This window comes from Muscardinus avellanarius, assembly GCF_963383645.1.
Source record: "Muscardinus avellanarius genome assembly, chromosome: 13".
Classification (NCBI taxonomy): domain Eukaryota; kingdom Metazoa; phylum Chordata; class Mammalia; order Rodentia; family Gliridae; genus Muscardinus; species Muscardinus avellanarius.
This window is the reverse complement of record NC_137799.1, coordinates 82,795,356-82,808,471: the sequence shown is the minus strand read 5'-3', so window position 1 is coordinate 82,808,471 and position 13,116 is coordinate 82,795,356. Positions and strand designations below refer to the sequence as shown.

The window sequence follows — 13,116 nt, the reverse complement described above, 5'->3', positions numbered from 1 at the left end:
TTCCCAGTCTCCAAGACTGAGAAATAAATGTCTGTTGTTGAAGCCATCTAGTCTATGGTACTGTGTAACAGCTCAAACTCCCTAAGATACCCCCTGACACACAGAAACAGGATGTGATCATCCTACCAGCCAAATTAATAATAGCCAGTAAATTTCACTAGTAAATCAAATGAATACAGAATATGACAATGAAATGTGGCTGTTCTCCCTCCACATTAGGCCAGGCCAAGACCACATAATAAAAGCTTTTAAAATATACATACTGTGTGTGCGGAGGGGGCTGGGGATTAAACCTAGGGCCTTGCACATGTTGGCAAGCAATTCACCAGTGAGCTACGTCCACAACATAAAATGTGCATCCTCTTAGTCCAGTGATTCTCCTTTTAAGAATTTATCCAAAGGAAATAATCAAGAAATATGAACAAGGATGAGTATCAAAGTACTATGTATAACAGCACAATACTAGAAACAGCTTATATATCTAAAAGGAAGAATGCTCCAAGTGTACTATATAGCAGTATAATGGAACTCTGAACAGTCACTAACAATGTTCTGGTAGATTTAAGTTTACTGATTTAGTAAAATGCTCAACATATGTTGAGTGAAAAGAAGTTATAAAGTTTAAAAACTGACAAAGTCCAGTGTTTATGAGTATGCAGGCCTCACATACTCTGTTAGCATAGACTATAAAATGGCCTGGCATTTCTGGGAGGCATTTGAAAACATGTTTTTCTTTAAAAATATTTTAAAATCATTCCATTTTTAGTAACTTATTCTACAGAAGTGATTCAAATGCATACAGAGATATATACGTTGTTTATTAAAGTCATTTATGATAGTAGTCTAAATACCAAATAATTTATTAAACTACTATGCATCAATATAATAGAGTACTACATGAGACATTAGTAAGTAAGAAAAAAACCAGGGATATAAAATAGTAAGTATACTATAATTCTATTTTTGTAACCTATTTTTGGACAAATACATTTACAAAAAACAAAGGCTGAAAATATGCATGCCAAAATGTATAGTGGTAGCTGGGCATGGTGGTACATGCCTGTAATTCCAGTACTTGGGAGACTGAAACAGGAGGATCACAGGTTCAAGTCTAGCCTCAGCAACTTGATGAGGTTCTCAGAAACCTAGTGAAACCCTGTTTCCAAATAAGAAGGGCTGCAGGGCATGGTGCTACACATTTGTACTCTTAGTACTTGAGAGGCTGAGACAGGAGGATCACAGGTTTGAGGACAGCCTCGGCAATTTGGTGAGGCTCTCAGCAACCTAATTGAGACCTTGTTTCAAAATAAGAAAAAAAATCAGTCTTAGGGAGGTAGAATGCCTCTGGGTTCAATTTTCAGTACCACAAAGGGTGGGGGGGGGCTGTAGCTTGGAAGTAGAATGGTCTGGGTTCAATTCCCAGTAAAAAGAAAACAAAATTAACAAAATTAACAATGGGTATTTCAGTTATAAATAATAATATCTTGATTCTCTATTTCCTATGAAATATATATATATATTATATATATGTGTATATATATATATATATATATATATAGAGAGAGAGAGAGAGAGAGAGAGAGAGAGAACTTTTATAAAAGTTTATAAGCACAATAAATGCTATTAGAAAAAAAGCTCCCTTTAAAAATATGATATTATGGCCAGGTGTGGTGGTACACATTTGTAATCCCAGCATTCAGGAGGCAGAGACTGGAGGATCGTGGTTCACTGACAGCCTCAGCTACTTAGTGAGGCCCTTTGAAACTCTGTGATACCCTGTTTCTAAATAAAAAATAGGGCTAAGGGTGTAGTTCAGAGGTAGAATGCCCCTGGGTTCCATCCCCAGAACCACACACACACACACACACAGACATTATGATGCCAAGAGATAAACATATTTGATCTTCAAAAACTCACTATTTTTAAATTTTGAAGTTTACTTCACTTACCTCTGAGCCATAAATCCTCACTAAGAGAGTCTGCAAAAGCACGAGCACCCACATCACCAACAAGCGTGTTTCCATTCAATGTGATGCGCCTTAAGCCAGCCATGCAGTCAAGATCGGGTCTCCTGTAGCGAAGACTCTCAGCCCAGGTTTCTTCATGCCTTCTTATGGTCTGATACTTCAAAGATTTAACAGCATGGATTAGGAAGCTTGAATGAGAAGACAGAATGCTACAAGGAAACCAAGTGTATGACTGATTATGTCAGTGCTTTATACATACACACACCCCAAGAATATATGCTTCAAGAGTCATTCTGCCTTTAGTATATTAAACAGTAGATTCTGGTTTAGTCCAGTAATCCAGTCTACCACTGATTAGCTGTGTGACTCTAGCCCCTGGGTAACCTGCTGCTGATTAGTCATATAAACTGACAATTAACCTTTTTTTTTTTGCAGTACTGGGGATAGAACCCAGGAGCATTCTACCTCTGAGCTCTACCACCTTCAGCCCTATTTTTTATTCTTTATTTTTTTTGAAACAGGGTCTCACTGAGTTGCAAAGGGCCTCACTAAATAGTGGCCCTCCTGTCTCTGCCTCCCAAATTCTGGGATTACAAGCGTGTACCACCACGTCCCGCTACAATTAACTTTTAAGGATTTTATTTTCCTTATGGGACAAATTAAACTAATTTTAAATTCTAACACTGCTAAGTTTATAAATTCTATTATTCTGTCCTCTTTAATGGTCTCCCAACACTTGACTGGGCATCCCACAGGTAAACATTTTAAACAAATTATCTGTTAATAAATTATACACATAAAGTGTCATATTCATATTTTTGTACTCTAAAAATTACACAGAAACAAGGTTTGTTTTGTTTTGTTTTAAGCACTGGAGACTGAACACAGGGCTGCTCTACTACTAAGTTTTATCCCCAGCCCTTTACATTTTTGAGACAGAGTCTCATTAAACTGCAGAGGCTGACCCAGAGCTTAATAAGTACTTGAATCATTGAAGTCATTTTAATACTATAACAGCATAAAGGTTCTTTTATTTGTTTCCTCTGAAGTACTGGGGATTAGGCCTAGAGGCATTCTATGTCCAAGCTATACCCCCAACTCTTAATTTTTTTGTTTGGAAACAGGGTCTCATTAGGTTGCTAAAATTATCACTACTTTGCTGAGGCTATTCTTGAAACTGCAATCCTCCTATCTCAGCCTCCCAATGAAAAAATTGAATATTCTGTTATTTCAACTTTATTCTTGAAAGCACACTGAAGTGTACTTTTTGAGATATTTGAAAGAATAAAAACCTTAAAGGTATGATTCTTGTTTTCATTTCCAATGACATGTTTGGATCATCAATCAGTAATTTAAGTGTCAATTACATACGAGGTGCTATATCAGAGCATATAATACACCAGAACAATTGAAATGCAGGCATCCTTACTTCTCCAGACCATGATTCCACACTAATTCTTCAGGACCCTGAAGATCAACAGCCACCCTCTGTGATGATCTCTGTGACCAACCCCTCAAAGACTCTGTTGTTCTGTTGTATGTTTCCATAGCATTCTGCATTTATTATTGATTTTAGCACATAACACAGCACACAAAAACTGCATTACAGGTGTTTTACCTATTTAAAGATTATGATTTTTTCTGTTTACATCTTGCTTTTGCCCTTCCCAACAATATTTCCTAAAGAAAAACCCTAGAAGATGAACAAACTCAAAACACAGAGAATATCAACACAGTATACATTTTGTATGATCCGGGACTTAACTTTAGGTAAAGTCAGTTCTGAAAATAATTCAGCATGACAAGCTTTCATGGGAGAAATGAGAATGGATCAAGGGTTGAAGCAGGACAGGAGGCAGCAACCAGGAGGGGGTACAGACAGATTAATTAACATGGCAGTTACACAAACATGACACCAATTTGATAGGATGAAAGTTAAATAAGACTTAAACTCACTTTCCAAGCCTCCATCCCCAGTTGGACAGTTTGCAAGACATAGGTGTACCAAAGAAGCTGGTTTACTCAGTAACTGAATAAATAGGAGGAAAAGTTAAAAAATTTATTAAGTATTACTACGGGCTAGCTCAGTTTGGGCACAATATATCTAGCACTGAGTCCACTCTGGACCGAGATTCTTAGAAAGGTGGGCAAAGGCTTCGGTTGTAGTTCTGCAGAGACTTCTCTACAGCGATTTTTCCCTTTTTATGAAATAAACTCCTTTAAGTTTCTGTTTACGACGCTAAAAGTGGGGATTCCTTTCCAGGAAAAATCTGAAATGACTGACATGGACAACTGCCTCTTGTGCAATTGACACTTTATTACAAAAACCCAAGAAAATTTATATTCTTCCACCAGTGAGATTAATAGTAAAAAGCGTAAACACCACAAAACAATAGTGAAGGACATGTAAACAAAGTAAAAGGACACTAGTCCAGCATTTAAGATCCAGCCCCCTGCCTTTGCAGACAGGCAGCTCTAGAGGGCAAATTCCAGAAGGCACAGGCACGCCCAGGGCTTGGAGAATTTGGGCTCTCATGGAATCTCCTTTAACTCTTTTTGGAACTTTCCATTCCTAGGGCTTAGTCTATATAGTTGGCATGGGGAGATATGGCGATCCAAGGGGCTGCAATGGAGGTCTGCCGGGTTTTGTCTGCAACACCATTTCAAGTCTGAAAGCTTAAACAAGCTCACAACACAGTTTAGCAGATAAACACCAAAAAGTAACATGAAGTTTTTAGATTTAATTGTCAGATGTATTTCTCTAGCTGCTGAGCACTTTTCCTCAAACGATAGGCTTATTAGAAGCCTATTCTTCTTTTAATAATCCATTTTTCTACCACAAACCTTCTGCAACTTCCTTTTAATCTTTCTGGATTACCCTGATTCTCTCTTTCCCATTTGGGACAATCTTAGGATAAACTCTTCTTCATACAAAAATGCTTTCTTATTCTCACAATATTTCCTTTCTTCATACCTGCACATTTATTATATCTGTCCTTTGTTCTGACATATTCATTTCTTAACCACGTGGCGCTTCCCTGTCTCAGGCAGCACACATACTGAGTGTAAAGGTCAAGAATCTTCCTAGCCTTCAGCTCTATTGCATCGGGCAGTACTGGCTGCTCATCAACTAGGCTGCTTTGAAGTTACACACAAAGTTTATCTTCTCTGTATCTAGGCCAGAACACAAGGAGAGGGGGTAAACAGAGGCACCAGTTGCCTCCCTTGCAAGTTCTTAGGGCTAATGGCTTCAGCTGACTCTTAAGGCTTTTACTATAGGTTAATGATTAGAATGAAGGTCAGAGATAGAGAGGAATTCTGCATTTTTAATTACTGTAGCTGGAATGCTACCACAGCATCTGAATTCTGACTAGAATTATAGCTTGAGCAAGGCCAAGGGCGTTTAAAGGCTCAGACAAATTACTAGAAAATTTATTTTCCATGGACTCAGTTTCTCCCACAGTCTTGATCTTATATCACCAGAGCAATTCGTGTGGAAAGTTAAAAGAATCATTATCAAAAGAATAATAGCTATGAAAGAATATCTAAGAGTGGGGGAGTACTCTGGCCAGAGACAATGCTCCCCCTTGGGGCACTGCTTTCTTTAAGCATTCAGCCAATTACGCGTGCAAATTTCTCATGCATGCAGATGCCGAGGAAGAGGAAGCAGCAGTGGTAAAGTATCTCCTCTGCCCCAACACAACTATCAAATGTTTGGAGGTCACACTGGAGAAGGCTTACTTTCGTTAAAAGTCAAATCTCTTTCTCTCAGAACTAGTCCATTTAGCTAGCTCCAGGTTCCTTAGCACACTCGATACACTTAAACAACCTTTAAGAGCTTTACATAACTGGAAGGTCACATCTTTGGATATTATCGCAGGAACACAACTTCTGCAAATTTTATTTCTATCAGACCTAAAACAAATTTGTTGTAAAATTAGTGATATCAATAATACAAATTATCATTAAAATCATCTTCTCAGTGCGAAATGAAACATGCCCATAAAGTCCTTTTTTAAAGAAAGACACATGAGACCTCACGGCCACATGAGCTACAGAAATACAAACCATGTACATACAGGTTCTTATGGAGGCAAAGAAGTTGTACCTAAAGCCAGGCATGGCAGTGCCTATAGTCCCAGTACTTGGGAGACTAAGACAGGAGGATCACATGATATAGGACAGCCATAGCAATTTAACAAGGTCCTCAACAACTTAGTGAAACTCTGTTTCAAAATAAAAAATAGAATAGGGCTGAGGATGTAGCTCAGAGGTAAAATACCCCTGGGTTGAAATCCCAGTAAAACATATACACAACCACACACCACACACACAAAGAAGTTGTACCTAAGGGCTTAAGGGATGACATCTCAAGAGAACCTTGAAAGCTGAAGGTGGTAGTATACACCTGTAAGTCCAGTACTTGGGAGGCTGAGACAGGAAGAAACCAGGTTAAAGGCCAGCCTTGGCATTAGCAAGACTTTAGCAACCTGACAAGACCTTGTTTCAAAATTATAAAAATAAAAGGCTGAGAGCATAACTTGGAGACAGAATGCCCCTGGGTTCAGTCGTCAATCCTCAGTAACAATGAAAAATGGGGGAGTGTGTGGGTGATATATTAGCCATAGAGGGAATAGAAAATCATGCAAGCCTGCCACCTGCTGGGCACTATAAATAGTGCAGGTGGGATGTCTACCCTACAGGGTAGAAGAGTTGGAAATGTAAGAGAGGAGGCTGAAGCAACCTGAAAAAGTTGAGGTTTATCTCACAAGTGATAAGGACCAGGGCTATTACTGGCACACTAAGGGTATCCCTGGCAGGTCATAAAAACGTGGAGGATCAATGAAAGAAAATGACTAGAAAAAGGTACCTGCTTCTGACAGGTTAGGAAAATACCCGCTCCTGAGGCTGACAAGCCCCATGAGGCAGAGCACAGCTTGGATCCCAGGGCCTTTGTGAAGAACAAGCTGTGCAGCCAACACTCACTGGTCCTGTGTGAGCAAGTCACTTTATACATTATTTTTTGTTTATTTATGGTTTTTTTGTGGTGGTACTGGGGGTGGAACCCAGAAGCTTTCTACCTCCTGGCTATACTCCCAGACCTATTTTATATTTTATTTGGAAACAGGGTCTCACTAAGTTGCTGAGAGCCTCACTAAGTAGCTGAGGCTGGCTTCGAATCTGCGCGATCCTCCTGTCTCAGCCTCCCAAGCGCAGGGATTACAAGCGTGAGCCACCACGCCTGGCTTATACATTATTTTAAGCATATAATTTCATTTCATAAATATCACTCAAATCAAAGTAGGAAGAACTGAGAGAAACTAAGTTCAGGGGCAGCAAAACCAGCTAGGTGCTTAAAATCCAGACCCACAGGATCCAAGAGATGAAGATTCAGCAAAGGATATCTAAAGAGAAATGTTCTGTAATACATTTTTCTTACATTCATTGTAAAATACCAAGCAAGATCAAGTATGCTACCCTTGACTAGAGGTCCCTCTAATCTATCATTTCTTCTGATTTGTTATTACTTTGGTTAAGTCTCTTCAGAGGTACAGAATAGTTCCAACACCTGAATGAGGTGCAGGGAATAATGTGTTTCTATTCAGCAGCAGATGTGTTGAACTGTCTTTGCAGAAAAGATTGTAGATGGTACTAACTTCAAAGCCTCGAAAAGGGTCATGCACACAGCAAGCGGTCAGGTTTTTAAATAAATCAACAACTGCTTCCTCTCCTAGATCTTCATACCCTCCCTCTCAGCTGGCTACTTTCTCTCTGCTTTTAAACACATTCATGTCCATCCATTTAAAAAAATCTTTAATTTTCTGACTTCTCTGTGGGTAACTTAGGTCTCTGTCTTCACAAACATGTCTTTCACAAAGCCCAAACTGTATCTTGGGCCCAAACTGCTTAACAGAGACACATATGTATATCGTGTGTGTGTGTGTGTGTGTGTGTGTGTGTGTGTGTGTGTGTGTGTGATTGAGGATAGAACCCTGAGGAACTCTACCTCAGAACTATATTTCTGGGCCTAGACACATGGATGTCGTGTGTGTGTGTGTGTGTGTGTGTGTGTGCGTCACTAGGGATTGAACCCAGAGGCATTCTAAACTACTTTTGGGCCCAGACCTGCTTAAAATAGACACATATGGATGTTCTGCATGCACGTGTGTGTGCGTGTGTGCACGCATGCGCGCGTGTGTGTCACTGGGGATTAACCACCCAGAGGCACTTTACCTCTGAACAATACTTTTAGCCCTACTTTATTTTTTATTTTGAAACAGGGTATCACTAAGTTGCTGGAGGCCTTGCAAAGGCTGGGCTCAAACCTGTGACCCTCCTGTCTCAGCCTCCGAAGTACTGGGACTACAGGCTACAGGCATGTGCCACCACACTTGGCTAGATGTCATTTTGTTTGTTTTTGCTGTACTCGAGATGGAACCCAGGAGCATTCTACCTCCGAGAGGCACCTGCAGCCCTATTTTTTGTTTTTATTTTGAAACAGGGTCTTACTAAGTTTTGGAGGGCCTCACTAAGTAGCTGAGGCTGTCTGCGAACCATGATCTTCTTGTCTCAGTCTCCCAAATGCTGGGATTACAAGCGTGCACCACCACAGCTGGCTTTGGATGTCATCTTAAAACATTAAAGATGGCCAGGCATGTTGGCACACGCTTGTAATCCCAGTACTTAAGAGGCTGAGACAGGAGGGTCACAGGTTTCAGCTCACTTCTTCCACAGCACCCAAGGTAGTGCTCATGCTCACTTGCTGCCTCCCCCAGAATCCTCCATAATCTCCATAATCTCCTTCATCCTAAGAATCCATCAGAACTTTTTTAATGCCTTTTCATAAGTGTGAGAATTATAGTTCAAAAGTAACTAGCCCCAGATCCCATAGAGTGTAAACTAGGGAATTCAAACCCTAGGCTGCCAACACCTGAGAACTTTTTTTCTTTTCTTTGGTACCTGGAATTGAACCTAGGGGCATTCTACCTCCAAAATATACCTCCACTCCCTTCAATTTAATTTTTAAAATTGAAACAGGGTCTCAGCAACTTAGCTGTGAACCTGCTTGACGGGTCCAGCCTGTCAGTGGTGGGGCTGAACAAGAAAATGAATGCCGACAGCCCCAAACAACAGCAACACACGGAGCCGGGAGACATGTCAAGCAGGATCTCGTTTATTTCTCTCAGGCAACCCAATTTAAAGCAAAATACCGCAAGGGGGATTTCCAACCGGAAACTATTCTAACCTATCATGCTAAATGTCACTCTTGCATGTGCAAAGCACATAACTTGCAGCCAATCATTATCTAATGCACGAGGGATTCCCGAGCACGGAAGCATTATTAGAGCCAATAAGGCTCAACATTACCAAAATGGGCTAGCAGGGGCAAGGAGAGTAGTTACGCCCTCCATATCCGCTCGACGCTACCTGTTGCAGATTCATCGGAAGTTCTGTCAGGCGGTTGTGCAGACCCCAACGGGCTCGGTGCTACATGTAGCTGATTCATCGGAAGTTTTGTCAGGCGGTTGAGCAGACCCCAACACCTGCTATCCTACTGTCTCAGCCTAGCAAGTACTTGGACTAGGGAGAATAGCACCATGTCTGGCTACTTGGGTACTTTTCTCATTTGACAGTGAGTGCTCTTTAGAAATTTTTTTTAAGAAGACATGCTTGGTGTGGTGGGGCACACTTGCAATTCCAGCATTTGGGAGGCTGAGACAGGAGGATCCAAATTTGTGGACAGCCTCACCTACTTAGTGAAGCCCTTTGCAACTCAATGAGACTCTGTTTCAAAGCAAAGAATAAAAAATAGGGCTGAGGGTGTAGCTTGGAGGTAGGAAAAAAAAACATCCTTGAATGATAGATGAAGGATTGCCTTTTTTTTTTTCAGGTCTGGGGATGGAGCCCAGAGGCATTCGGCCTCCGAGTTACACCACCTGCCCTGTTTTGAAACCGGGTCTCAGCTGAGGCTGTCTGCAAACCGGGGCCTCTGGTCTTAGCCTCCAGAATGCTGGGATTACAAGCTGTGCCACCACACCCAGCTCTAGGATTGCCTTTCATAACATATTTTTTCTTCCTTTTTATTTCCAACTGTCTTCTACTTTTCTGCATTAAGCCTGTAATTAAAGCATATGTGTGTGTGAGGGTGTCCTAATTTTAAGATTCAAAAAAGAAAGAGAAACTAAGGGTAAAAGCATTAAAAGGTGGAGTTGTTGGGCTGGCAGATCATCCTAACTACATCCCGCAGGGAGCATCCTCACTGGTAATAGGAGGTGGCAGTTTCAGTAAGCATTAGCACTCCCCCAGCCAATCACCTGCAAAATAGAAATAAAACATTCCCACAGAATGGCTTAGGCTGGACTTTCCCTATTCATCTCTAAAAAAAAATCTCTTCTATGTTTGATAGTTACTAATGAGAAGATGTGAGCCTTTTTTTTTTTTTTTTTTGGTGGTGGTACTGGGGATTGAATCCAGGGGCATTCTACCTCAGAGCTACACCCTCAGCCCATTTTAGTTTGGAAATATTGTCTCCCTGAGTTGCTCAGAGTCTGGCTGTGTGGCTGAGGGTGTGCTAGGACCTGTGACCTTCCTGTCTTAGATTCCCAAATACTGTGATTACAAGTGTGTACCACCACTCCTTGCTAGATGTGATTCTCTTTCAGTTTAATTTAGCAAGTATGATTTAAGCCCCTAAAAGGTACTGACATCTGTGTTAAGTCCTAGAAGAAATAACATATTTTTGTCACATGTCATGATTTACCGTCTCTCTGAATAATGAGAGGGCTTGGAGCCCTAATTTTACTACCCTGCATTTGTAAATGGCTTGTGTTTATACGGGGCTTTACAAAATGCTTTCACACGAGCAAAAAAAAAAAAAAAAGTTTTAAAGGCTGAAGCCTATTTCCTAATCACTTACTTCTGTATCAGGAGAATAATAAAGCCATTCGATGAAAAGTAACATCTGTCCTTTTTTTTTTGGGGGGGGGTTACTAGGGATTGAACCCAGGGGCATTCTACCCCTGAACTACATCTCCAGCCCTTTATTTTATTTCATTTTGATTTTGAAACAGGACCAACTAAACCAAAAGATTTTCTTATACAAACTACATTATGAGCCTATAAGACTATAATGTACCAATAAAAGTATAAAAAATAATAGCTACTTGCTTTGACTCTTGCCACGTTGCTGGGCTGTCCTCGAACCTGCGATCCTCCAGTCTCAGCCTCCGAAGTACTGTAATTACAGACGTGCGCCAACCCGCCCGGCTACCCAGTATTTAACTAAAGTTCCCCAAGCACTGTTAAACTTCGGGGATCCTTGCAATCACATGAGGCAGACCTCCTGCTAAGTCCGTGTGGCAGATGACGACCCCGAGGCCGGGCCCCCTCCGCGTCCCCCACTAACCTGTCTCCCCGAGCCAGGGCTGGAAGCAGCTCTTGACGGAGACCAGCGGCAGGTCTTTATTGATCTTGAGGGTGCTGAGCAGCGGCGCCCAGTCGGCCAGGCGCAGGCGGTCGGCGTTCAGGTCCAGCATGCCCTCCCGCAGGCAGGCGCGCACGGCGGGCAGCGGCACGGAGTCCTGCAGCGCGCACAGGTACTCGTAGTGCGACGAGAAGTCGGCCGCGATGTCGCGCCGCAGCTTCACCGAGTCGATCATGGCCGCCAAGCAGACCACCCTGCGCCCACGGCCCAGCGCCGGTGTCACGCATGCCCCGCTAGGCCGCCCCCCCACCCCTCCCCCCGCCCCTCCCCCAGCCCACCCCTCCCCCCGCCCCCGCCCCCCCTTCCCCCGCCCCTCCCCCCCGCCCACCCCTCCCCCCGCCCCCCGCCCCCCGCCTCCCCTCCCCCACCGCCTGCGCCTCCCCCTGGCCATTGGCGCCAGCCCCATCCCTGCGCAGTGCAGGTGGCATCAGGCCCGCTGGCAGAGGAGCAGGACTCCTTCGTCAGCGACCACGCCCCAAGTGGGTGGGGCCTGGCGGGAGCAAGTTGATAATAGGGAATGTGGCCCTTGCAACAAAGGCTAACTGATCTGAATAATAATGAGGCATGGCTGAAGGGTTGGTTGTTGAACTGCAGATTAAACCCAGGAGCCTTCTACCTCTGAGTTACACCCTAGGTCCCCCACCCCCCCCCCTTTTTTTTTTGCCGGTCAAGGGATGGAACCCGCTACACACCCTGCCCTGTTTTTTATTCTTTGTTTTGAAACGGTCTCACTGAGTTGAGAGATGCCTCGCTAAGTAGCTGAGGTTGTCCCCAAACCAGATCCTCTGGTCTCCGCCTCTCGAATGCTGGGATTACAAGCATGCACCACCATGCCCAGTTTATTTTTTGTTTTGAAACCTGGCCTAAGTCAAGGTTGCTGACTGTTATGGATTGGGAGAATATGGTCGTGGGGAAACTGTTCTTGGGGACCCCTGTTAGGATCCTGGACACACTTTCCCTCAAACCACAACAAAACCCAAAACAACCAAAAACAGAAATAAATCGTGGGTTCTTGTCCTAAGCTAAGAATAAATATGCATAGTTTGGACAGTTGCTGAAGATTTAAAGAACTTTATTAGAAAGATAGAAATACAGAAAAAAGAAATACAGCTCCATACCAGACTGGCATGGAGGGGTGACTCAAATGAATACACCAAAGGGATCACACGTGGACCGGACTTTTATACCCATGACCTCCATCTTGTTTATGTAATTCTGACACAGTGAACATCCCTGTGACCCATTAACCCTGTAAGGTACCTCCCCCAGCAAGGTGTGGCAAGGCTGCTCCTTTCATGAAGGTCTGACCCCTCCTACCATCTTAGCTAGCTTATCTAATCATGTAGATCTGTCTTTAGATAGAGAAAGGCCTAGTTCTCCTCTCCTATTGACTTGTTAATTACTTTTAGCTATGTTAATTTACATTGGAATAGTTGCCTACTTTTAGGCAGAAACAAAGTCCTTGCACAGATTTGCCCCTCACCCAATTTTTGAAATATTTTAATAATCATAGCTTTCTCAAATCTTCCTAGGCCATTCCCACTACTGGTACACTGACAGTCTTGCTACATTGCTTAGGCTGTCCTCAAACCTGGGATCCTAGGCTTTTTTTTTTCTAGTACTGGAGATGGAACCCAGGGGCATACTACCTCCAAGCTACACCCC

General features: G+C 42.6%; 1 pseudogene across 1 annotated transcript in view; it reads right to left on the bottom strand.

The window, feature by feature from the left end:
* The window catches only part of LOC308272253 (centrosomal protein of 78 kDa-like), a 48,776-nt pseudogene extending 37,150 nt beyond the window's left edge, over positions 1–11,626 (bottom strand). Inside the window, exons 1-4 of the transcript in view lie at positions 11,370–11,626; positions 5,709–5,882; positions 3,871–3,996; positions 1,950–2,124 (exon numbers count right to left, since the gene is read on the bottom strand). The product of the transcript in view is annotated as a centrosomal protein of 78 kDa-like (transcript). The remainder of the gene's footprint in view (positions 1–1,949; positions 2,125–3,870; positions 3,997–5,708; positions 5,883–11,369) is intronic.
* Positions 11,627–13,116: the final 1,490 nt, after the last annotated feature.